General features: G+C 38.7%; 1 long non-coding RNA gene across 1 annotated transcript; it reads left to right on the forward strand.

The window, feature by feature from the left end:
* Positions 1-10,028: 10,028 nt before the first annotated feature.
* LOC117151303 lies at positions 10,029-25,109 on the forward strand. The gene is made up of 3 exons (XR_004461114.1): positions 10,029-10,872; positions 19,609-24,241; positions 24,383-25,109. It is a non-coding gene; the product is annotated as an uncharacterized LOC117151303 (long non-coding RNA).
* Positions 25,110-25,909: the final 800 nt, after the last annotated feature.

Here is a 25,909-nt window from a genome sequence, read left to right on the forward strand (position 1 = left end):
TCGTTCCTCGCGTCACGACGAGTGTGTAAACTCCCAAGGGGGAGGCCGATGGTAATTCCTATGGAAGATTGGCTGCATAGTGGTGACGCTATGTCGCCCGATACGCGACGCGAACTTGTTGGTAGCGGGTTGATGGTGTTAGTGCAGCGTGTAGAAGAGACGGTGCGAGGGGTGAAGGGTAGCTGGCACACGTTGGGGTGAGATCTCGAATAGGAGAGGGTAGCCTCTATCTCCCCTATTCCGCAAAAAGGGGGAGAAAGTCGAGGGTGGAGGAGCCAGAAATGAGAATGTCGGCTAAAGTGGTGGGAGAACGAAGGTCCGCGCGAGGGTTAGCGGAGCTGATAGTGGGGACAGCGAAGCGGAATGGGGATGGCCACGCATGCGCTACCGATCAGCATCGACCCGACGTCTAGGCAACACCTGGTAGCACCCCACGTGCCACGTTAGGGTGGCACCAGCCACCCCGCGCACGCGATATCTCGTATCGAATATCACGCTGGCCTTCCTGTCCCGTCTACTGACCCACGCCAACGTCTTTCGTCGCTCTTACGGCTCGAGTTTTCGTAAATGGGATTCAGACCAATCGAAACCGGTACATGGCACCTCCCCGTTAAACCGGTTTTGGGAACAAGAGGTTATCAACCTTCGGCGAATGGAAATTCGAAGTGGTCTTTCTTTCTTTTCTTATCGATTCCACAGGTCCGATCAATGGTCAAACACAATTGCGTATAGAAGGTTTGCGATAAGATTTTGTTTGCGGAGTACAATGGATTTCCTGAGATGGAGGACGATATGCGATTTCGCGAAATTTGGAAATTAGAGGAGCAGTATTAGGTATAGGTGGAGAGATTAAGCTCTGAGTTGTAAACCTTGACTTTAGACATTGTGTTAATTCGTTACATGTTACATAGTATCGTTCTTTCTTACGTAATACGATAAATAATAACAGTTACTTTCAATTGTACTATTTAAAAAATTATAGAAATACGATACGAATAGTTGGAAATCTTTCGATATCGAGGAAAATGGGATTTTTCGTTTTGCAAATTCTTTAAATCTCTCGTAAATGAATAAACATTCGCAATCTGATAACAAGAGTTCAAAAATAAAGTACATACATAGTTCCTACACACATCTGTCTTTGACGTTATCAACAATGTTCTTCGTATCACCTGTGGCCAAAGACTCGTAAACTATCGGCTACAATTTCTGCCGGAACGAAGGAGTTCGGGGCGTCGATCACCCACGACAATATCGAGATTGGTTCGTGTTTTGCGGACAGATGTTTCGCCGCGTGTTTCAACGGAACTCTCCTCGTCGCCCGTGTCCTATTTACCGACTATTGTCGCTCTTCCAGCAGCGCGCAAACTTTCTAAATGGTGTCGCGTAATAACCGTGCCATATGACGAAACCGTGCCGCAACAGCTGATGCATCTCGATTTGCAAGATCGATCCTAGGATACGTATCTATCGTGAACTCGTCTATTTACATTGCAATAATCTGAAACCATGTTTGCAAAGTAGGAGCAATTGAGCCGTTGGATTGAATAAGTTGTTGCGTCGTTAAACAGAACGGAGTTTATTCGCTGAACACAAACCGTTAAATATCTCGAAAAATAAACGAAAAATACATGATTTAAACCGCTTTCATAATCAATGGCATATACAGGATAGTTGGTAACTGGTGGTACAAGCGGAAAGGGGGTGATTCTACGCGAAAAAAGAAGTCGAAAATATAGAATAAAAAATTTTTTAAAAATTTTTTTTTAATTTTTTCATCGGGACAACGATCTACAGTGAGATCCGTTATAACGAGACGTGACAAAGTGCACGTGTACCGAGCGAAAATTCAAAGTCGATTTTCTCGAAAACAAAGCCTCAAACGAAAAATTTTTATTCTATATCTTCGACTTCTTTTTTCGCGTAGAATCACCCCCTTTCCGCTTGTACCACCAGTTACCAACCACCCTGTACATGTATTTTTTCTTTTTTCAGAAACTAGAAAAAATTGATTATGCAATAGAATTAAGTAGTATTAGTAACATATTGCGAAAAGCGTTGTAAAATACTAATTCAAGACATTTTTTATTTAGATCTTCTGGTTAAAGAACAGAAACTACTTTTGGTAGATATCGTTCAATATAGTAGAAACAATTGGAGCTATTCCATCGCTGCTCGTAAAGCATTCTAAAGCAATCAACACAAGTGCTTCTATTCTTACACGACCCTATCAATCCCTTTGCATTGGTAAATAGAACAGTCAAGCCCTTGCTCACCCTCTCTGACATAATACAATCCTAACTACACGCTTCAAAACTCCTAATGCAAATAGCTTTCAGAGGAAAAGAAAATAACAAAAAATATCACTCTATCCTGTACAATGCACACGATCCCTGTTCCTTGCAGATCAGACATCTCATTTATTTTCTTTGCTTCAAGTATCTTTAAATTACTTGTGGTTTTTCAATCATTATAAATTATTTTCATGTTGAATGTTTCATTAAAAAAAAATTAAAACTTCGAGACTACATGCATAAATTTGTATCTTTTATCTTCAAAATTTGTTAGATTCAATCGATTGCCTTTTATTGTTTCTATCACAATTTGAATAAAAAATGCGAATATTTTTCTCGTTAAAAATTCTTAACAAAACAAAGATAAAGCATCTCGTCTACAGTGTGTTAATAGCAAAACATGTAAACACGTCTGCTCGTTAATAGTACTTAATTTAGGTCTATTTCATTTAACTGGATCGTATTAATTCGAAACGCGAATAACCGCGTCGAATTTGAGCTTTATCTCGCGTGGCATTCATCTTTCCGCCGTTATCTCTAATCAATCGCTAATTAAACGATGGCGCGAGCCACGCCACTTACCTTCGACCCGTGATTTATCCAGCTGGTGTGCGTTCACACTGCGTGTCACACCTACGCGCGTCTGCATGAGCTAATCTTGTTTATTGACCCGCCAACCGCTCTGTTTTTTTTTTCGTCATTCGCACCTGCCGTCGCACGTGCACCGTATCAATACCCTAATCGATTCGAATCGCTTTTTATACAGAAAATTTCCTTATATAAATTTGTTATCTTTTTGTTCAAGATATTGTCATTTTGTCTTCTGTTAATTTCGAAATTTTATTCGATCGTTAAATTTGTATTTCATATCTGAATAACATTTTGAAGGTCGTCTAATGTCTTCTTACGTTTTTCTGTTATCTCATAAAATAATTTTAGGTCAACGATATAAACGTATAAAGATACGTAAAGTTGATAAATGGTTAATGGATACGAAGCTAATGGAGAACACCTAATATCTAGATACACGAAGTAAGAATCGTTTCGTCTTATCTTCGCTATTAAAATCCTTTTAGTAACTCTTTTATTTATTTTTCTATAATCAAGAACAGTTGATGCTTCTTGGTGTATAAGAAGATTAAAAATTATTCGAAATGTCAAGTCCCTGGCGGCGAATTATACGCGCCATTAGCGATAATGTCCCTCCACTTTTCCTCCTACACCATTCTAATCGCCTAACGGGCGATTCTCCTCTAATCGATCGCCAAAATTAAGCTGCCTTGGCCACGGTTAGCTTGAATGGCTGGCCACACTGTTTGGCGCTGATCGCCAAGGGTATACCTTAAAAACTTTAAAATGCTGACTTTTTGCGATCGTCAGAAAGAAATTTATCAAAGATAATGCCAGAAAATGGAAGACATTTCCTTCCACGAGTCCCCCAAACTCATTTTGATTTCTGTTTAATGCCACGACTGTTTCCTTCGTTTCTTTCTGAAAGGGAAGATGTTGGATTTATTTTGATAGAAATATTTAATTTAATATTCAATTTCAAATTAAATCTCAGTGGAATATCTATTGACGAAGATGGTGTTGCGAGACAAGTTGTAAGACAATGGTAACAAACATGGTAACAAGTTCTGCGAGAATTTTCAAAATTACGATCACTGGAAGATTGTAAAAAACGCTTGTAAATCGACGAGCTTGTACAAAAGTATATAAAGTTTTCGTTTAAAAGTAGGATTCATAAATAATAAAAAGCTGGCCTGTATATATTTATAAAATAAATTTTCATAGCAGAAATTCACAAATTTTTGTATAAAAATATGCAAATTTAAACACGTGGTTTCTCTCACAGGAAGCAACATGTGCACCCTCATATCTGGTTCATGGAACAGCCATATACTGACGGAAAATTACGTTGAATTAGGGTGTAGGGTATCGAAGTTCCTTTTCCCTGATGCCATATTTTTACGCGGACAACAGTTCATTACCGCGGAGCATGGAACAGCAGGGGCGCTCTGTTTCTGCTGAGCACGACATGCCTTGAAATTCCTAATCTGCCAGCAATCGCGGGGACAATCGGTTCGTTCCACTTCATTCCCCAACTCGATTCCGTCGAGTATTGCGTAACGTCAATCGTGTCTCCGGGATCGATCGCACTATCCCGGGCTCGTCCCAACGAAAACTGCTTTCGTAATCTAAATCCTGGCTCTTAGTAACAGGGCTTTCGGAGCGCCATCGCCAACAAAACCTTTGCTCTTTTTGAAAGTGAGCCAGAGGAATGAAAATGAAATGTTCTTTAAAAAAAGCTTGTATAAAGCGTAAAGCGTGCGCCAGGGTATGTTATACGAAATGATCGTAAAACGAACAATTCCTGCTAATAAGATCGAAATGCTACAACAAACGAAGATGTTCGATTCGAAACTTTGAATTTCTAAATGTTTGTAACTTCGAAATTTCGAATATTCGTAATACTCGCGTATTTGAAATTTTTAATGTTTCAAATCCTACAAATTCGAAATTTTGAACATTTGGAGCTTTGAAATTTTGAATAATTGAAACTTTGAAAGTTTGAATGTATTTCAAAATATTTGTAACTTCGAGACTACACAATTTTTGGAATATTTGAATATTCGAATATCTAAAATTTTGATTATTTGGATCCCATGGACGACCAAGGTCGAGCATAGATAAGAACGAGATGTTTGAAACTCGGAATCTGGTCCATCAGATTGTCATTCTGTCGGCTTAACTGCAAATGTTCGCAGTGACGTACACTTGGAAGTTCAGTCGACGAGGTCGGTCGATTCGCGATTCTCGAGGGCCAAAGTGAATTTTCTAGTTACGTAGGCGGAGCTCGAACATATCTGGAACTTTATCTGATCCTTCTTACGCCGATCCCTTGGCATCCTGCCCTCTTGGCCCCGGCACCCGGTGGCGAAACGTCGAAATAAAGTCCGTGCCGTGTGAGATTACTCAATAACGCGTTCGACGCTTGTTGGAGGCCTGCGCTTCCAACATTCTACCCTCGTTGCGAGTATTGTATCTCGACTTTTCACCTACGGTTAATACATTCGAGATAAAACCACGTTTCAGCAGAGAAATATCGACTCTGTTCGTCTGTAGCGAAGAATAGGAACGAGATGTGGAGAATCGAAGTATCTTTCGAGTTTCCTTTGGCATAAATGACAATAAATATAAAAAGTAATAAAATTGTGTAATTGTCGTCCAGTTTGTTTAACTATCACTGACTCCAAATTCGTAAATTTTTTCACTGAAAAATAAAAAAGAAAACGGAGTTCAAATATTCAAACATTCGAAATTTCAAATATTCGAATACTTGAAGCTCCAAAATTTGATCGATTTAAAAACTCCAAAGATTCTTAAACGCAGAATTTCGCAGATATGGATATTCCAAAATTGTTCATATTCACACTAATTACAAACGCGATAGTATATTATACGTTTAAACTGAACACGTTGTACGTTAGATACAAACTAATGAAGAAGATTACGTGGTATTTGTACTTTAATAGTAGCTGTTTATTTTGGGGTTGCCGTGTGATCATTTATTTATAATATTGAAATGAAATTTCCCCTTCGAAATTGTTTTTGCAGTGGAAGTAAGAAAAATTGCGAGATAGTAACGCGATTAATAATGATGGCATGAAGTAATATTTAAACGTATACCGAGGGGATTGCTCTGAAAGTAACATGCTGCGGGGAATATTTCGAGCTTCGAGCTGAAGGGGTTGAAACGCAAAGGTGCACCGAATGCGCAACTGGTCGAAGCAATCTGCCTGCAGTATCTCTGCTTTCGACTAAAAAGAGTCGGTGCTTGTCACAGTTAGAAATTAAAAAGAAAAAAGAACGATAAAATAAATTATCGTGATAACTTGTGGAATTTTTTAATTAAAAAAATATCGACTAATATCTAGTGTTTCATTCGTTTACGAATTTATCTATAATTCTCTATAAAGACCTATTTATATCTATTTATAAAACATTTATCTGTACAATATATTTACTTACAAAATTCAACGATGAAATACTCTTTTCATAAGTATCCTATCCTATTTGAAGAGAATTCGTAAAAATTCGGAAGTCGGTTGTGGAATAATTCCAAACTTTATGCAACCATAAAAACTCCTTTCATAGTGAATAAATACGTCCTCGAACCGGATACCGAATAATGACGGTACAATAAGCATCGTCGTATATCGGAACTCTCGAAACAGAGAGGAACGCCTAACAATTTGAGAAGCAATTCAATCGCCGTTTCGAACGCGAGGAATTCAGCTTCCTCTTTGCCCGTCTTCCTCCCTCCCCAGAAAATCAATTCGTATCTTCTATCGCTTGTCTCTTTCGAATCACTCGCAATAAAACATCATAAATTCCCGCGATAAAAAGCGTAATACGATAGACAGTCTACACAAATACATAAAGTAAAAAATATAGGGGAAATTTCAACGATATTCATAGCATTTCAGCTTAACATAATCTATCTCTTAATACATATATTATAATATATATTTTGCGTATATTTTTCGATATTATACGATGTCTTCCTATATTTAACGTAAAATTACATTTTTTACCAAAATAGATATTCCAACAAACCACCACTAAATCAATACTTCGAGACTGTACAAAATTGAAAAACGAGTCATTTGTTTGAATAACATACGAACAATTGCTCTCTCTAAATGTTCGTCCCTTTTCTCATGAAAACTTCATATATCTGAACATTTTTATCAGCAAGTTCGTTTCTAATAACTTTCTTATTTTCATGTCACTTGATAAAAAGGTAAAAAGAAAACAGAATCGAGAACAATTTGAAAACAGAAAGGAGAGACCACGTTATCGTGGAACAAGTGGTTAGGGCAGTCGGATTCGTTGCGCGAAGCTGAAGAAAATTTATGCCCCGCGTTACAGATTATCGCAGCCTCGAAATTATCTTTCACAAAGTAGGGTTGCTTTCCCGTCACGAAACGGTCGCATCCCCTGTTTTCACCCTCCTGCAAGTGCGTGCCAACTGTTGCAAGGGTACGAGGGATTCTAAAACAATAGGAACACGCTGCTGACGTATCCACGGACGCTTTATCGTGATACAGGACAGATTTACGATCTTCGACGCAGCTGGGGGATCGAGATTTCGTTTCGCTCACCGTCCCATCGAAAGAAACGCAATCGATGCTCGATTTATGACCCATCCACCCCTTCGCTCTCGTCCTTGCTGCGTTCTTCCGCGTTTATTCGCAGATTTTACACGTTCGCGTCGAGATACACAGGCATTTGTAACGTATCTCCATTGGTCAATCCTCCGTGTGATCGATAAAATTTAAAAAATCCTACAAAAAATATCTAATTCTTGTTTTTTCTCTCAACGCACGAACCAGACGGGTAATTGAAGATAATATATATATACAACTGTTTTCATCCCTTCGAAACGCACGATATGTACAAATATTTCTCTCGGGTTATCCACAGTCGAGATTTGCTCAACCATTTTTCGTTAATCTGAAAAACAGAATTAGCTACAATCGGTTAACCTCGTCTTTCTTAACGTTTCGCGCGATGTCGAGGAAACACGAATGTTAGAAATGGAAACCTTCGAGACTTGTTTGCTGCGATTCGCATCGAAGGAAAATGAATTTGAATCTCGTCCAAAAGCGCGGAAAACTCGAATCATCGAACAAATAACTTTATGTTATTTTTCTTCGAAGAAACAATCTGCTGGTTCGACTTTCTTTCGTATATTTAATAGTAGTAAAATAATATAGAAATAAAAATAAAAATAATTTTTACAAGGCAAAAACAGTTTTATCTTTAATTCTGTTTATTATTCACTTGAAGTAGAGTACGACACACGAATATCTTGCGTAAAAAAAATATTAATGGCAGAGTGAGGCGCGTCAGGTCATCCGTAATGACTCTTCCCCCTTTCTACCCTCAGGCTTGCCCTTTCTATTTCTTTCTTCTCGTTGATAGGGCCGGGAGTTTCGGGCTGCCTCATAAAAGTCGGCGTATCCGGGATCTTCCCCTTCCTTTATCCCTGATTTTCGCTGCGGTACAGGAGGGAGGAAGCCATTAATTTATGCCTTTCCTGATCGATCGATCGTTCGTTCGACGAAAGTTTGAACTTTCGACGGGAACACACGGCCAAAGAGCACCGGGGATTACTTTATCACGGGTTGCAACGCTGAAACAACATAAATGACGTGGAACAAGGAAGACAGAGATAGCGAAAATGGAAACTGTCAGAGAGAAGACCCGCTTCGGTTTCCTGTTGCTTCAATTACTTCGCAATTTCGCTTTAATAAAACCTGTAATATTCTACGGAATGTATTTTTTATATTTTAATTTAAATGTAAATTATTTTGTTATTGGAGACTCGTATTTAAAAGGCTTCGTATACTTTTATTGAAAAAAATTACACTCCTATTTATATTGTTATTTTCTATGGAAATAGCAGACAATGATAATTATACGAATATAATTTTCATAAACGTTCGGCAGAACTCCATACTGATTGAAATTCATAACCATCGATAACAACATATTTGAAACTAAAAGATGGACAATGTTTGAGCATCTTTAAAGAATAGAAAATACAATAATACGATAGCCACAATGGCTCAAATAAATCTGTTTCTTCTTCCATACCATCTCACTTACCTCGATCAGGTGTCTCGACAAAATTGCTACAACTTCTCATCAAACGACGAATACTTTTAACCACAAGTAGCAATTGAAATACGGCAAGAGAAATGGAGGAAAATTCCTTTTTCGAGTAAATCGTCGTGAAGAGAAGAGAAGGGAAGAGAAGAGCGTGGCGACACATTCGTTCAAAGAAATGGAGAAAACTCGTTCGACAAACGCATTCCGCGTGCCAGAATTTCGTTTTCCCCTGAAAGGGAGTCGCGTTAAGGGGTGTACCATAAATATCGCAGCGAAAAGGAGGAAACGGAAAGGAACAGGAAAGACGGGAAGAGGAAATGGAAGAGCGAAGCGAGAACGCGCGACGTTCGGTCGCACAGTTTCTCCTACTCGAGGAACTCCGTGATCTCGTTCTGAAAATTGCATAACCCTCCTAATCGATCGTTCGCGGAACTCGGGACTTCGTTCCTTTGTCGGCGACGCGTAATTGAATTTGGAACAAAAGCAAACGAGAGACTCGAAACGAGCCGAAGATGAAAAGAAAGAGGATAACGAATAGAAAAGATACGAGTTATCGAATGAGAAGTCTTTGAGAATGGGAAAACTCGAGAAATATGAAAATGCTCGTGGGAAACAGATGCCGAGTATTTTCTTTGTTTTCTTTTTTTCTTACGTTTAATCTTTATGTTTGAACCTTTCCCCTTTTTAATGGATCTTAACTAACGAGCATCAACTAACGAGAATATTAATACGTTGTCGTACATCGAAATTATATTTTCCAAATTGTCAATGTTTTCAGACATTTTCAAGAAAAATTTTGTTCCATGCCAGCCATTTGTTAAAAATTCATTTTATCTACTTAACTTTTGTATACTCTGATGAAGCACGCATAAACGTCAGATGATGTCTTGACGTTTAATGCCAACTTTTAGAACCGGTCTATTTCGAGTAAATTTGACTTGAACAAATATAAACTTGAAGCGAAGTCACACTGGTCAGAGAGATTAGTTTTTTTTTCTTTAATTTAGACGATTGTAACGGAACTGGATATATTTGGTGAAATCATTTTGTTTTCGCTCAATCCGGTTTTGTTTTTTATCATTTCTTTTTCTTTCTTTTTGGAACGGTATGCGTACGGGAGAGAAAACTCGAGGATGAAGCGAAGAGGAATTTAAGGAAGAAAATAAGCACGGTTCGACGCATGACGGAGGTGCTTTGATCTCAGTGCTGGCCGAAGCAAGCAAATTGTGTGTCCTCAAAGGGACCGTGATTGAAGTCACACGAACCGTGCAACGGTGCTTCGTCCGTTCCCTCCGTTTTATTTTTTTATTTAAGGAGTTACTTTCGGCAGCTTCCTGTGTAAATAATTACCCACCAACTACCGTCCGTATCTCAAATACTCCTTCGATGTTAAACACGTGTAATACTCTCCATTAAATTCCACTCAAATTCATAGAAATCTATTAGAATGTTATATTGGGTTGGTAACTAAGTGATTACGGATTTTGTCATTACCACCTAATCACAAAATCCGCAATCACTTAGTTGGCAACCCAATATATTGGCCAAAAGTTCCTTACGTTATCTACGAGATCATACTGCATACAATGTATTAACGAAACATTCTATATGTAAATTGTGTAGTTTTCAAAACAAAAAAGGTTTGATACAACGCTTTTTTACGTGTCGAAATCTATGTTACATGCAGAGATACTGCATCCCATTTTCTCAACGAACAAAGGTCCAAAGACAGAGAAAGAGAAGAACGATTATTTTCCAACATTTATACAGACTGGGTTCCTCTTTTTCAGCTCGTGCTCTTTACACCGATTTTAGATGCACGCGTGCGACAAAGCGAAACGGAAACAACTAAGAAACGAAGCCCGTTTTTCAACGAGGAATACTAGCAGAGGTGATGGTAAGCATTGTCAGGGAGTTTCGCTTTCCGCGCGAACAATTTCAAGCAAGAAACACGAAAGAACGAAAAATCGGGCCATGAACGTGCACGTATACATATGAGGAAAGAGATGAAAGAAAGAGGAGAGTCAATTACGCGAGAGCACGCGCGTTTCGTTTCCAGAGCCGGCCCCCTTTGATCCTGTTTCGTTGCGAGAAAGAAACGTCCAGATCTGCGATTGAAACCAACACGGCCTTTGCTCGACGCGCCGTAAACTCGCCATCGATTTTTCCATTTTTCCAACTTCCACGAAACATTCGCTGCAGCTTCGAGGGACCGATACAACGTTCGCGATCGATCGAAGACGTAGTACTACGTCTTTTCGTAAGCCGAAGCTCCGCGAGACTTCGTACAAGCGTTATGTTTTTTATTAAAAGCTAAACTTGGCAATCTGTGATGTAACGAGATGCCTTCTCGGGGTCTATTATTGGAAACCTTTGACGTGGAAACCGCGTTTCGTCACAAATCATCCTTAGAAAATTTTCAGCCTACTCGTTTAATCTTACGTAACTCGAAGGTGTACGCATTTTGCGTTTGACACGTAACGTACTTCTTGGATGGTCTTAGATAATGTTGTTTCATTCTGCTTCGTTTCTTTCTCTTTGCTTCACGGGTAGTAGTGTATAATAATCATAATCTGAAAATATTCAGTTTCATATATTTTCCATTATTTGTTTCTCAGAGAATAAGTTTGAGAATAGATTTAAGATCTTTTTTATCCCGAAGAACATCTTTATGACAATTGAATATCATCTTTTAAATCTCCCATTCTGAAATTATCTGATAAGCACAAATAGTGACCTGTCGGCTCTGCAAATTTAACATGGTAAGGTATCTGTAGGTGTTCGAATACCTTCGTGGACCTCTGCGCTAATAATATATGAAAAAGGAGAACAAAAATCGATGTCTGGGATGGTACTTAGGAACCATGGATGGAAAAGGTACAATGTGCGAATGGGATGGAACAAAGCGACGCGTTATAAGGTCGTGGAAGGGATTCACGTGGCTGGGGATTAAATCGACAACCGGTGTGTGTGTTCACGATACTATAGATTTATTAATCTTGGACGCGTTATTCTTGCATTGACCTTCTACTGGAGCATGCTGCGCGATCCGTTTAAATCGTTCCATGCGATAAATCTATGTGGCAAATCCGTTTAAGCGCGTACACATTAGTCGTGCTCAAACGACATATTTATGTTTCTCGGTTTGCTTGAATTATTCGCAACGCATACGTACACACAGAGAAGTTGGAAAGGTATAGAAAGGAGAGGGTAACGTGTCGTTCCCGTATCCGTAATTCGCGCCAGGACATTTGCATGCTGGCTCCTTTGTAAAACCACACGCTCGAACGCTCTATGTTTTCGTTGCAAATTGCTTAACAACAATTCGGCCGGATTCCGTTTAAACGGTATTTACTAGAGCCCGGCTTGGTGTAATGTTACCACTTGCGTCTGTTTGGCCAATGGTATTCCTCGTATGTAGCCACACGCTTACCACCAGGGTTAATTACTCGAAATGTAGCTCTGTTTAAGGATAACACGTTCATAGAAGTGTCACTTTGATCGCTTGAAGGATTAAGAGTCGAAATAAGAGAATAATTCACGGGCTCGATAAAAATAAATATATTCGATCTATCACGCATCGTAAAAAAATAGAAAGTTATAATTACTCGAAACGTTGCTCTGTTCAAAGACAGCATACGTTCGTTCATAAAAGCGCCGTTTTCAACGTGGTCGCTTGAAAGGTTAAGGATCCAGCACTGCAAGAATTGACGGAGAGGAGAAGAGCGAAAGAAAACGAATTGTCTGCCATAAAACAAACGATACACCGATAGTTCCACGTTTACGAAAAGAGGATATTATCCATAACGTAAATCCATCGTTCCACCGTGTATTTCAGTTTCCAGAATACGAATATTTTTCTTCGAAATTCATTAAAGATTCTACTACGCTAATTTCATGATAACGAGCACGGATATTCGTACTATTCGAAAAAGAAAAGCGAAGCAGAAAGAGAAAGGGCTGAGGGGGGTAAGGACGTAGAGTACAACGGGGCGATGGAGCAAATGTTTTTTAAATCCGGCGAAAGAAGTGGCTCGAAGAATTTAATTAAAGCGGCCGCTCGTCGACGAAGCCACCGCCGGGTTTGAAATTTTTTGAGATCTCTCGGCGTCGTATTCAACCACTAGTTGCCATCTGTTCCGTGTACTCCTCTCCCTCTTTCAACCGTTGGTTCTCTCGCGACTGCAGCCTGCGGAACGCGACCACCCCGAGCGAAATCAACTACCTGTGGATGCAACTTAAGTGACTCCGCGCTGCGCCAGCCACCACCACCAATTATGCGCGATAAAGTTTCAATAACGCGAATTTCATTCCCGCCACGGTCTCCCATTATGCAATTAATCGAATTCTTCGGACTTTCTTTCCTATCCGCCTCCTCCCGTTTTATCGGTTATCTTAATCGTCCGTGCTCGATAATTGAGATACGATGTTCCGCTACCATATTTCTTTTTTCTCCTTTCTCTTTTACCTGTAGATACGGTGGAATTAACGATCCTTAACGGGTTAAAACTTGAATTTCATAGAGATAGGAATTGATATATGTGCTTTCGATACTTGATTACATACGTTCGTTACGTACGTACGTATTTAGTGTTTCATTTATTTATATCTACATTTGCTACAGTGATTTATTCATCTTCGTTGTCGAAGCAGGTAATAACACGCGTAATACTTCAAAGTAATAGATTTACAGTATCGTTCAGAAATAGGAATTTAACAGGCACCGTTCGATTTTTTAAATGGAAATAAAGATTTGTTTCCATAGTGATGGGTGATGTTAAAGTAAAAGAATTTTTGGAGACATTCTTCTAATTATGTGCAAAAATAGCTGTATATCTACGGTAGCTTCGAAAAATATCTGTACAGATAACTACACGAAGATATTACCAAATGATATGAAACGTAATATGCTTGGACATAATTGATTACGATATAAATGTTATAATAAAAATGCAATGATGTGCAAATAATTCTTATAGCCACTATAAAGATCTTCTCTTTTCTACCGCCGTCTAAAAATTTTTCCTTTCCTAGACCTATATGTATATAAAAAAATCTTGACTTTCTCATCTTCGAGTTAAAACACGCTTTATCCCTTAAACTCGAAGTTCGATCTCTCCTCAAGCAAATCCACTGGCAATTGGATAGTCCTCGTTCGTTAAGATAGCTCGAGTAGATTAGTAGACACGAGCGACTAGCGTGTCGCTAGCGATTGGTATCGGACCGTGCGGACACGCGTCGGGCCTAATTTCATCCCAGCAGCGTGCAATCTCTTCGTGGCGTCCCACCGGGCGGTGCCCGGAATCAGGACCTAAATCGGATCGGACCGTGGCTCGTAAATTATTCGACACACGCGTATACGTCTACGTCGATTTTACCCTACGCGACACGAAGGGACAAAGCTAAAGAAAAGGGGAATAAAGGCTTCCTTCGTTCGCCATTGTGTCCTTCGAATGAACAACGACAGCATTTTGGAAAGAGGTGTGGAATACATCGTTTTCTTAACGTGCTTCGTGTTCCGAGAAAAGTAAGTAAGTATTTTCTAGATCGCGTGACCAATAAAATTTAAAAGAACATCGTACAAAAAAAACTTGGATATTTTCTTTCGTTCTTCGTTAGATGAGTTAGGTTGTTCATTTGAAAGTGAGTGGCAGGAAAAAATAAAAAATGAAATAGAAAGGAGGAAAATTCAAGTTGGAATTTACGATTATAACAAAGTATACAATGAGCATTTATTCCAACCAAAAGACGAGAGAAGTCTTATTCAAGCTATTCTACCTGCAAAATTCAATACCATGCGCAACTCTTCAACAAATGGTACACGCAAAGCTTCCCTATTCTCGCAACAACAATTCCCGGTATCCAAGCCCAACTTAGTCTACCTATTTCAAGTAACAAAATTATTAATCATACTATTAAACAATGTACACGCATGTATTCTCCGTTTGCAGTGAACATTCGTCGATCTTCTACCTGTCTTCCCCCACTTATCGAGGCATTCGATCGGGAACGAAGCGCGAAAGGAAATTGGAAACGTTCCGGGGTCATTTTTCTTCCGGATATCGCAAACCGTGATCCGAGCTTCAGGGTAAATAAATAACCTAATAACCTGAAGTGCCTCGAAAAAGTATTCGAACGCTTATACACAGATTTTATAAATATAATGTGTGTGTTGTATTAAATATTTGGACATATCATTGGCAGTATCATGATATTCGATTATCATGATTATATTGGTAAAGTCTGAACCTAAACCTGAAAGTATATAATATAGAAATCACAAGACATTTAATACAAAATATCTACATGTATATTTTGCAGAGACCGCAAAATTGCTTAATCAATCCATTATATTAATTATCTTATTATTAATTATCTATACATTATATCAATAAACTTTAATATTCACGGCATCTTTAACACTTATCAATTATATAGGGTGGTTGGTAACTGGTGGTACAAGCAGAAAGGGGGTGATTCTACGCGAAGAAAGAAGTCGAAAATATAGAATAAAAATTTTTCGTTTGAGGCTTTGTTTTCGAGAAAATCGACTTTGAATTTTCGCTCGGTACGCGTGCACTTTATCGCGTCTCGTTATAACGGATCTCACTGTAGATCGTTGTCTCAATGGAAAAATTAAAAAAAAATTTTTATTCTATATTTTCGACTTCTTTTTTCGCGTAGAATCACCCCCTTTCCGCTTGTACCACCAGTTACCAACCACTCTGTGTATAGTTAAGATACATGCATATATTTGCAGTAAATATCTTATAACTATTGTATTGTACATTTTCGATATCGTTTCATATTCTACCGACATAATCGTGACAATCGTGTCTCGTTATAGCGCCATTGAAATTTCACAATGTCTTATAGAATATACGCGATATATTCATAAAAATTTTCAATGGTAAATATTCGGATACTTCTGCGAGTAACTGTACGTGACCAACCACGAGCACCAGAATCCTCCGCGAAAATAATTGAACTTAGTCTATCCCTGTCTGACCCTGATAGTCGAGCAACGATAAAGGCTAGACCAACCACGGCCACGTAATTAATAACGATTTCTCATAATCATTAACCGCGGTGCGGCGCGAATACGACAACAGTAATAATAAGTATCATAACGTGGCACGTTGTCGGTGCTGGGGAGTAGCATCGTATTACGCTTATGCTCCCTCTCATTTACTTCATTGTTATCGCGGTGTCACGCGAATCCTGCCAACTATAAACGGAAAATTTGGCCTCTAATAGCCGGACCTTTATGGAGCCAGCCATGCAATATTAATATATTCTTATAACGCTCTTGATATCATGTTGGTATTGCGCTAACCGCGTGCCTCGCGTTATTCCGCATTCCCAGGAGCCAGCCACTCTCGATGAAATCAGCACATGTTTTATTACCTTTATCTTTGGCGCTGTTTCTTATTTGCATACCGCCATCAAACATACTTAAAGCGTGTTTTGAATTTTCGGATTTTTCTTGGATGCAAGTTTGGTGATTAATAAGAGTGGAAAATTCTGGAAACTGTACGCGTGTATCTGTGGATAGTTGCGTGAGTTAATTAGCATCTGTTGATAATCGAAGTTAATTTGTATCTGTTGGTAGTTGATTAGTAATTGATATCTGTTGATAATGGATAAAGGGGTTAAGGATTAACATTGCATCGAATTATAAACTTTAGGCACGATGTTTTTATTGAATTTACATCGAAAATTTGTAACGACGCAAAAATATCGCAAGAAACACGAAGCAACGCGATATAACATTTTGAACGGTCGACACGTTCGTCTGCGTTTCTGGAAAAATCGATGAATACGCGGAACGTTTATTACGGCAGAATTTCCCCGTTGCAGGACAGATACGCACGGCACTCGGGAAAAACAATTTCATTTCGTTGCGCGAGCAAGCGAGAAACGGTTCTCATTAAATCTCCTTAATTTCCTCTTCCGTCCATGGAACAGCAGTGGAATTAAATTTTCGATAAAGCACGAGCACAATTGCCACTCGTTTTAACCGAACCAACTGTTCTCTACAGGTCAGAGGAACGTTCATCCTTCACCTTTTACCTTGCGATCTTTTTCAGTAGCTGCTTAAGTCAATGTCAGGTATTTACTGACGCGAGATATGAACAAATTATATACAATTTACTATTATTAATCTTAATGATGATGAATGTGCCTTACTGCTTTTATCTCTTTCGTTATAATATCGAGCCATACCCGTGATACGAATTAAATTCGGCAAAGACAGGTTTTAATTCTAACAAAATTTAATTTCAACGCTAACATAAGCTTCGCTGACACAAATTCGTAATGAGCAAAATTTTTCGAATCAAAAACGCAGATCTTGTGTGTAACTAAAATAAAGAGGGTTAGTGAAACACATTCTACATATTCGAAGATTTTACCGTTCAGAGTCCAGTTTCCTCGATGTGTCCAAAGCGAGGCCTGAAGTATATTCTAGAGAATATATTCACATAAGGGTGGATGATCTTCGGGACGAGCCTATTTATCATCCCTCTGACTCAGACGTCGTGCCACTTCCTACTTGGACGAGTAAATTGAAACGGAAGATTTCCTTCGAGATTAAATACCGGCGATTCCCGTGCAACGGAAATAGTTTGCTAGCAAGGGCCAGAACAGGAAAGTTTGGGGGTTGAAAAACGAAAGATACGGGGTTGTACGACGAGCGATGCACGAAATTCCTGGACGAGAGGCAGTAAATTCCTGCGTCGCACCGATATTTTCACCGTGTACAACGTTCGTCGAATATGTCCACCCTCTGTGTGCTCCAACCCCTCTGTTTCTACCCCCAAACCTTCGAATAGCGGAGGAAGGACGAAATTGAGAGAGGGTACGAGATGGCCCGTGCTGAAAGGCTCGTTTCTCTGCTTCAGGCAACAGCAACCCACGTTCCACGATTTCTTGTTTCCCTACCCCTCCAACTGACTAGATCCCTTCGCTGACTAGAAAACAAATCTAGACAAGTTTTATTTAAGATAGAGATAAAAAAAAAGTAACAGGTCGAAATAAGGGATTGTTTTAATTAATCTATGGTATTTTTCTTATTTTAAGAACTTTATTTTTTGCAATTTATGAAAAGTAATTTATTTACGTTGTATTTCAGAAAACATCTATTTAATTAACAACTAAAGTAAAAGATTCTTCCAGTTTTTTAGAAAAAGGCTAACTTTCCTAGTAAAATAGATTTTAACATAACTATTTCAAGATAAGTAATAACACACCAAAGAAGATAATACGTATATTCTTGAATCATTTCACAATATAGCCCTAAACAGACATTACCAAATCCTCAAACTTAACACTACAAATTTCACGTTTTAAATGCCATTATACGTAACACAGCTACTAATATTTATTTTTAACGTTTATTCCCTACAAAAAAAAAAAAAAACAGAAATTCGTACCTTTCGTATTCTGTCACGAGAAATGCAAGAAATGATTCTTCTAAATTCTGTATTTTGCTAGATCGTTAAACTATTAAATTTACTATCCGTCCAAATAATTTAAACAACGCTCTGGCCTAATAAAAACTGATTCAATGGTAATGGTGTCCTCTGGAAATCTTGCAGGGAGCACTCGTCGTCGTGGAAGGAACACAGCACGATTCGAACAGAATCGTAGCTGGCAAGTGGTCGAGTGGGGCTAAGTAAGCTTAGCGTGTCACCCTGAAGAGAGGATTTTCTCTACCCTCCTCTTTCTCTTGATGGTTCGTTCGTTTTCTTCCTGTCCTCTTTATTGGTCTTCCTCCTTTTTGCCGCTTTTTTCCTTCTGCGTTTGGTTTTAATCGAATGCACCCCGCAGAAAGGAGATTTTATTAAAACGAGTTGAAGCGGGCTTGGAAGGGGTTTGGCTCTTCTCTTTTATTCCTTTTTTCGAGGACGCCTCGAGAGGGGGAGACTTCGCGAGATTGTGTTTTTCTAAAGGGTGCTGAAACGGAAGGAGTTGAGCTGTTCGAACGGGATACTTTCCTCAAACGAGTGTTTTGTCTGGAAATTTAACGGTGATAATCGTTGGAAATAATATTGGTTCGTCATCGTAGCACTGGAAGATCCTTTCTGACGAATCAGAAAGCTCAGGAAGCTGAGGATAGTTGAAGCGTTTCGGAAAAATTCTTAAAACTTAAGATAAATACATTCCTTGAAAAAATGTTCAAGACTTCGTGTAAATACAAGTACAAAAGACAGAAACTGCTTTAATATATACGAACAACGATATATACAAAACATTGATTAGAAGATAGAAACGATATTATACTTTAACCTATCGCACAAGAAGCAATAATTACAAAAATATAAAAAATAACCAAAAATCGAAATACACAAAATTCGTACGTATGTTTCCGTATTTATAACTCTTATCCGTAATTTAATTTTCGTAAAGACAAAAACACGTAGATATACCATTTATAAATACAAAAATCAAGAATACCTTACTTTACCAAATATATCAAAAACTTTGTGTACTTATTAAATAAAAGATAGCATAACACAGTGCAAATAACAATAACGATACCAACAATATAATTCCCAAGGAAATAAATACTTTTTCAACCACGTTCAGCTATTCCCGTAAAAACTGAAAAGGTTAAATATATCTTTTCCAGCAGCAGACAGAAATACCAGCGAAGAGACGAGGAGAGAAAATAGGAACGTATCCAATTCTTGGGATATCCTCGGCTCGTCGTCGCCCTTTCCACTCGCAGTTTCCTCCATGAAACGAAAATCCAGCGGAGTTAAATCGGGGGCAGCACTGGGCGCTGTACGGCCAAGGATATATCCAGAGATCTAATCGAGGAAGAAGGGTGCTCGTGCTGCACCCTGCTGCAGTTCCAGGGTGAATCATGCCGCGATACAATCGAGCTCGTAGCGTAAAACGCGCCTTTGCGGTTCTGCGGTTCGTCGATGGCCGCTGGTGTGCGAGCGACCTCGTCTATGCGAATCCATTTGTATCCTCTTCATATCAAGATGCAATCTGATGATTGGTCAAACGACCCTGCAATTTACTCGAGTGTTCTCCGCGACTATTCTTTATCTCTTCTTTATCGCCGTGCCACCGTGATTACACCGAGCAAACGATAAGTAGCCGCCTCGAATTTCCGCGAGGATGATCCGCTTGATGATCTTGCCGAGTTTCTCGACGCCACTGGAGGAATACCGTGGCCAGGAATCGAGCTGTCGCTAGGGAACTTTCGTTTCGCCTGTCGAAACTTTAGTTTGACAAGAGTGTTATTGGAACGAAGAGGCTTTTTATTGTTTTTACGGAATTTGTTTATCTTCTAATTTAAACGCTTTGAATTTTCTGGAGAGGGAGATAGATGGAAGATTTTGGCGAATTCATCGACGCGAATGGAACGTTGTATCCTCGTACGATCGTAACAAAAAGTTCTCTTTAATTTCCTATGGAAACTCGGCGAAGGACAAATTTTCCGATAAATAATTTGTATATTAGAGTACTATTATTAGAATAATGCGAGAAAATAACTCTTTGTAACAAACTTAATACCTATCGTTTTATTTTTAGAGAATTGTAACGTTAAATAGCCAGTGGATCAACACACCTGTACCAGGTATTATACGACATCGACGTTTAAAAATGAAACAGATTAGAGGATAAAGCGATCGAATTTTATTTGAACTTGAGACAAAACTTTGTCTTTATCGAATCCCTTTGAACCTCTCGGTAATCAGTCTCGCGTCCTACATAAGAGCTGACACACAGATTCTACCGAAGAAACAAAGAAAAATTGCGGTAGATTCGCCTCTGAACGTCTTTCATGGTTACTTTATATCGGCTATGCTAATCTTAGAGGACGGTTGTCGTCTGCCACGTTCCAGGACCCTTGCTGCCGCTTTCACGCTGCCTCAACCCCCTCACGATAACGTAAATACTTCGTGGCGTACAACGAAAGGGTTGTCCGTACAGGTTAACCCGTAACCGTGACGTCGTATTTATAAAGAAAGGGTAGAGACTTTCTACGAGGAGAAATATGTACAGTGACTCGCGAAAGTATTCGAATATTCTTAGAATATTTTTAGATATATATAATATTTAAAATCTCATTAGCACCGTAACTGAGACACAGAAACTATCGTAATTATGATAGTAAAATTTGAAATCAATCTGAAAGTATATGTAGGAGTTGCAAGACATTTGTCGTAAACCGATATTTAGTAAAAAAAATTAGAGTATCTCATGAATAGCAGTAAAGTTAAACATACGATTAGTGCTATAGATGGTCTCGCTATCGTATCGTAGTTTCCAAAAAGTTTCATAGAAAACACATAATATATTCGTAAAAAAAATTCCGTGGTAAGTTTTTGAATTTTCGCGAACTTTCGTCAACCGCGATAAGTTCGTGTAACGAGACGAAAGAACGGAGACAGTGAAGAGATATCGAGCTAACGAAATTTATACGTGACACTTGTGAGATTCGTGGTACCGAACTCTGTCGTTTCGACAGCTTGTTCGAGTCGAAAAGAGGGTTGTTTGTTGGCTCGCCGAGATAACGGTATCGTCCGTAAAATGTTCCTAGTTTTACGTTCGCTCCTATTGACGCATGAATTTCAGACAATATAGTACTCGTATTTTAAATAAATATCAATCTTCGTTAGTTAGATGGATAGTTTCTCGATAAAATTTACACGCGTTTTATTATCATATATTTTTGGAAAGCAGAATGGATGAATGTTGAGCTTCTGTGTTGGAAGTGGTCCTCTTAGAGTTGGGAATGTTTGACGTGCTTTCTGATTCCACAAGTTTTCAGTACGATCGATCGATAGCTTTAGCACATTTTTAACGATAGAACTTTTTCAAGCTAAGAACTTCTGTTTCGAAAAGAGAAATGCTTTATTTGTAAATTTATTTAGCTAGTAACGTTTTCCCCTTTTCCGTATTTTATCGGTAGTAAATGCGATCGAGATAATATTGTGCGTATTAGACTCCACTCGTATAATACGAAGCGATAAGAAGAAAGCAGTTAATAGAATATTTATACGATATACATTGATAAAAGAGCAATTGATAAAGTGCATGGAGAAACTCGCCCCTATATTTTTCATATCCTAATGTAAGATAAAAAAACATACGATATTGGAGAAGTTTAGAAAATTGCAGCGGTACTCGTGAATAAAGAAAAACGTAGCAGCTACGTGATCAGAAAAGAATGCCATAAAACGTTCGATATATCACTATATCGTATCCTGTGATTACTTGAAGGAGAATACGGTATTATTTCGTGGTTTCAACAGGATTTCCATTTTATACGGTAAAAAGAATACGACGGCTCGCGTTATTCTTCATTTTGTCGCGCGATTTGTCTACGTAGAGGTATAAGAACGTACGGCATCGTAAAACGAGCCGGAGAACAGCGAGGGTGATAGAACAGCGTTCCCAGTGTCTCTGTGACGATACACACACTCACAGTTGCCGGGTAAATTATCCCCTATACACGACGCCACTCGAGCGCCATGGTAACGTAAGCTCTCCAAGAACTGAAACGGAATTTCTCTCTCCATATACGTATGTATATACATATATACATATATACATATATATTTCTGTATATATACAGAAACAAATTATAATTGACGCAAATCTAGTTGTGGCAATGGTGAAACGTGCCTAAACAAGAACTTCTAGAAAGTAATCACGATCGATAATTGAACGAGAAAGCTTACGTTATAATAGAAGAGTAGGAATATTTTAATAACATATTGTTAATAACGTACGAAGTATTATCATCTGATGACAAAATCCGCAATCACTTAGTTGCCAACTCAATATAAGCGTATAGGTCATTATATAGGGTAAGTGATAATTGGAAATATTAGTAATATAAAAATGATAACAGACAAAGTTGACGCGTTTTGTGGAGGGGATATTGATCAACTCCATAAATTGAAAGGTACGGAAGAGCGGCGATGTTACAAATATTGATTTTTAAACCTACATTAGAATTCACCGTTGTTGAAATAATTTTAGATAATTTAATTAATCGTTTAATTTGAAATGAAGTTGTAGAAGTAAATCTCTTGTCCCTCGATGAATGAACGATAATCGTGTACTTATGCGATGAAATTAAAAAATTAATAAGAAGTGGGGTTGCTCCGCTTGACTTTTGAGAGGCTCACGTTTCTCTACACCCTCGGTATTTATGAAAATATGCATTGGTCGGAGATTATCGTCTCTTTTTCTGTATATTTATATCTTGAAAAGCAAAACATTTTTGTCAAAAAAAATGTTACATGAGAATAATGGTAAAAATTCTGCGCACGAAGCTCTTGATTGCTGGTATCAAATTGAATGAACAAAAATATTAGATAACAAAGAGCAAAGCAAGCTGACCTAACGAACTAATCAGGGGCTGGCTTACGTCCTTCGTTAGCGGCGACACATGTATCCGCATAGGCTTTTCTACAATGTATTTAATGTATGCGAAGTCATTCCTGATTCAGCGAAGTTCCACGGCATGGGATGAATCATCCCCTCGTGCACCGGAGCTCGAGCACCGCGATAACGTAGGCACTTTACAGCCTCGAACGAGAACGACGAGCCTTTCTGTCTTTCTCTCTTCGTGGTCTCTCCTCTTTGTCACTCTTGCGAATTCCCGTCTCTGTTCCCCTTTCTCTATTAATTCGACGTGTTGCTGCGGTAACTACGGTGTCAGCAACATTACCCGTTCCTGTATCGATGAGATAGAAATGTCAGCCGAACGGCTAACGAGGATGCCACGTGCGGGGATGCGACAGTCTCACTCGGAAAACATTCGAATAGATATCGTGCAATTTTGGTGTATCGAAACGAGGAGAGTCTTGAAATGTTGATACACTGGTTTAATGAGTTATCGCAGAATTGGATATTTTATTTTTATATATGTTAATGGTTATTGGAAGTTACATGGAATTATTGAAAAACCAGCTTTTATCTGTTACTTCGTTCGCGTTAATACTACTAATATACGGAAATTTTTCAGCAGATGAATTTTTTGCGAACAAAATGGAATAGGTAAAAAATATTAAATTGTAGAATTGCTCGATTTCAGAACAAACACGACGTAAATAATAATCATCGTTGCTTAACTTCTAGCAAACATGAAAGCGCATGCAACTCAAATGCCAAGCTATTTCTCAGCTTTTAGAATACGAATCGAGATGAGAGATGCCCTATTTTCTTTTCCAGATACTAGGCTATACGACAGGGAAAACGCAACCAAATCCGCTAGGTAGTTTTTACATAATGTGAGTACAAACAGACAGATAAAAATTCCAAACATTAGTTTTACGAACTCCATAGCTTATGAGCTATTCCTGCATGAGTGTTTTATTTATTTTATTCAATGTACAGACACAACCCTCTACTGTTTTATTATATGTATATAGATGCGTGGGATACTCAAATTGTGAATTGCGACTTGTCAGGGAAAGAGGGTCAAATGTGAAAGGGAGAGCAGAAAAGAGAGGAACGGACATGAAGGAAGGAACTAAGGATGGGAAATAAGGAAAGGAATCTACACAAAGGAGAGGCGCAGTGGAACGGAAAAAAGGAAAAGAAAAGGAGAAATGGGAGAAAACAAAGAGGGAAAAAAATAGGAAGAAGAGAAGGAAGAGGAGACAGGAAAGGAATGAATGGAAGAAAACATATTTATTTTACAACTAGTTACATGTATCGATATAATTTAACTCGAAACGACATTTGTTATGCAGTAACGTAATAATTGGAATGCAATACTCGATCCTGAACAGGCGTCGAGATGCAAGCCACGATCCTGTAAAATTACCAAGCCAATTCCATGACACGAATCGCACGACGCCGTGCATTAACGCAGGCCGGCATCGCGACGCATTAAGCGAAATAATTTATAGCGCGAAATTGTAGTCTCCGGAGCTAGGGTGCCGGATGACGTACGTAAGACAAATGGCACAGAAACCAACGGTGGCCGTAATCTCCGTACGTTCGCTGGATATCCGAATGGCAGTCACCGAATACGCAGATCCCACGATATCGTTCCATTATCCTCGGGGCCGGCGCGATGCACCACCTCATCGGCCATTCACAACACGATTCTCTTGATTCGACGGTTCAATTATCGATTCTGATCCGCCTCGTCGTGAAGCTGCGCGTCCATAACCGATCCAACGTCCCTTGTTTCTCCTGGAATCGATATACCAACCGCATTTGTCCAAAGTGGAATCGATTCACAAGTGGGAAGAACAAAAATAATATCGGCTTAGTGGTGAAAGTATTGTACATCGGCTTAGTATTGTACATCGAGCGACCTGCGCACTTTAAATTGGTTTTATTTGCAAATTTTTATTGCTTTCATCCTTTTTTATAACTTTTGCGTTTGTTCTCTGATTTCTTTTATTTGAGAATTTGTTGTGTTGTCTGTATACAGGGTGAGTCGGGAAATTAGTGTTAGTACTTGTTAAAATAGCAAAAAGATCTTGATAAAATGGGTCTGAACATAATTCATACACTCCTGACGTTGTTATATTCATTTTTAGATAATAAAACGAAATTATTAAATAAATAAATCAAATGTTCGTAGATAATACCAATACGTCAAATTTAAACTTGAAAAAAGATAGGATTTTACATGCAATCAATACAAGAGAAGAATTTCAGCAAATTACGTTGCGCTGTAAAACCCGTCCCATTCTACTGCTCCGTGCGTCTGGCCATGATTGTACATATTCCACTTAACCTGGCGCTCCGATCTCCCATTCGATATATACATTCCCAGATTAATTTCAAACTGTACAATAATTACGACAGTCACGTCTCATTACTGTCTTCGTTAAAGTGCACGATATTTCTAAAAAGTTTGGTATAACGCACATAATATATTCATAAACATTTTTTATGACAAGTATCTGGATATTTTGCCTCGGAAGTACTTCACCTCG

This window comes from Bombus impatiens, unplaced genomic scaffold, assembly GCF_000188095.3.
Source record: "Bombus impatiens unplaced genomic scaffold, BIMP_2.2 scf_0136, whole genome shotgun sequence".
Lineage (NCBI taxonomy): Eukaryota > Metazoa > Arthropoda > Insecta > Hymenoptera > Apidae > Bombus > Bombus impatiens.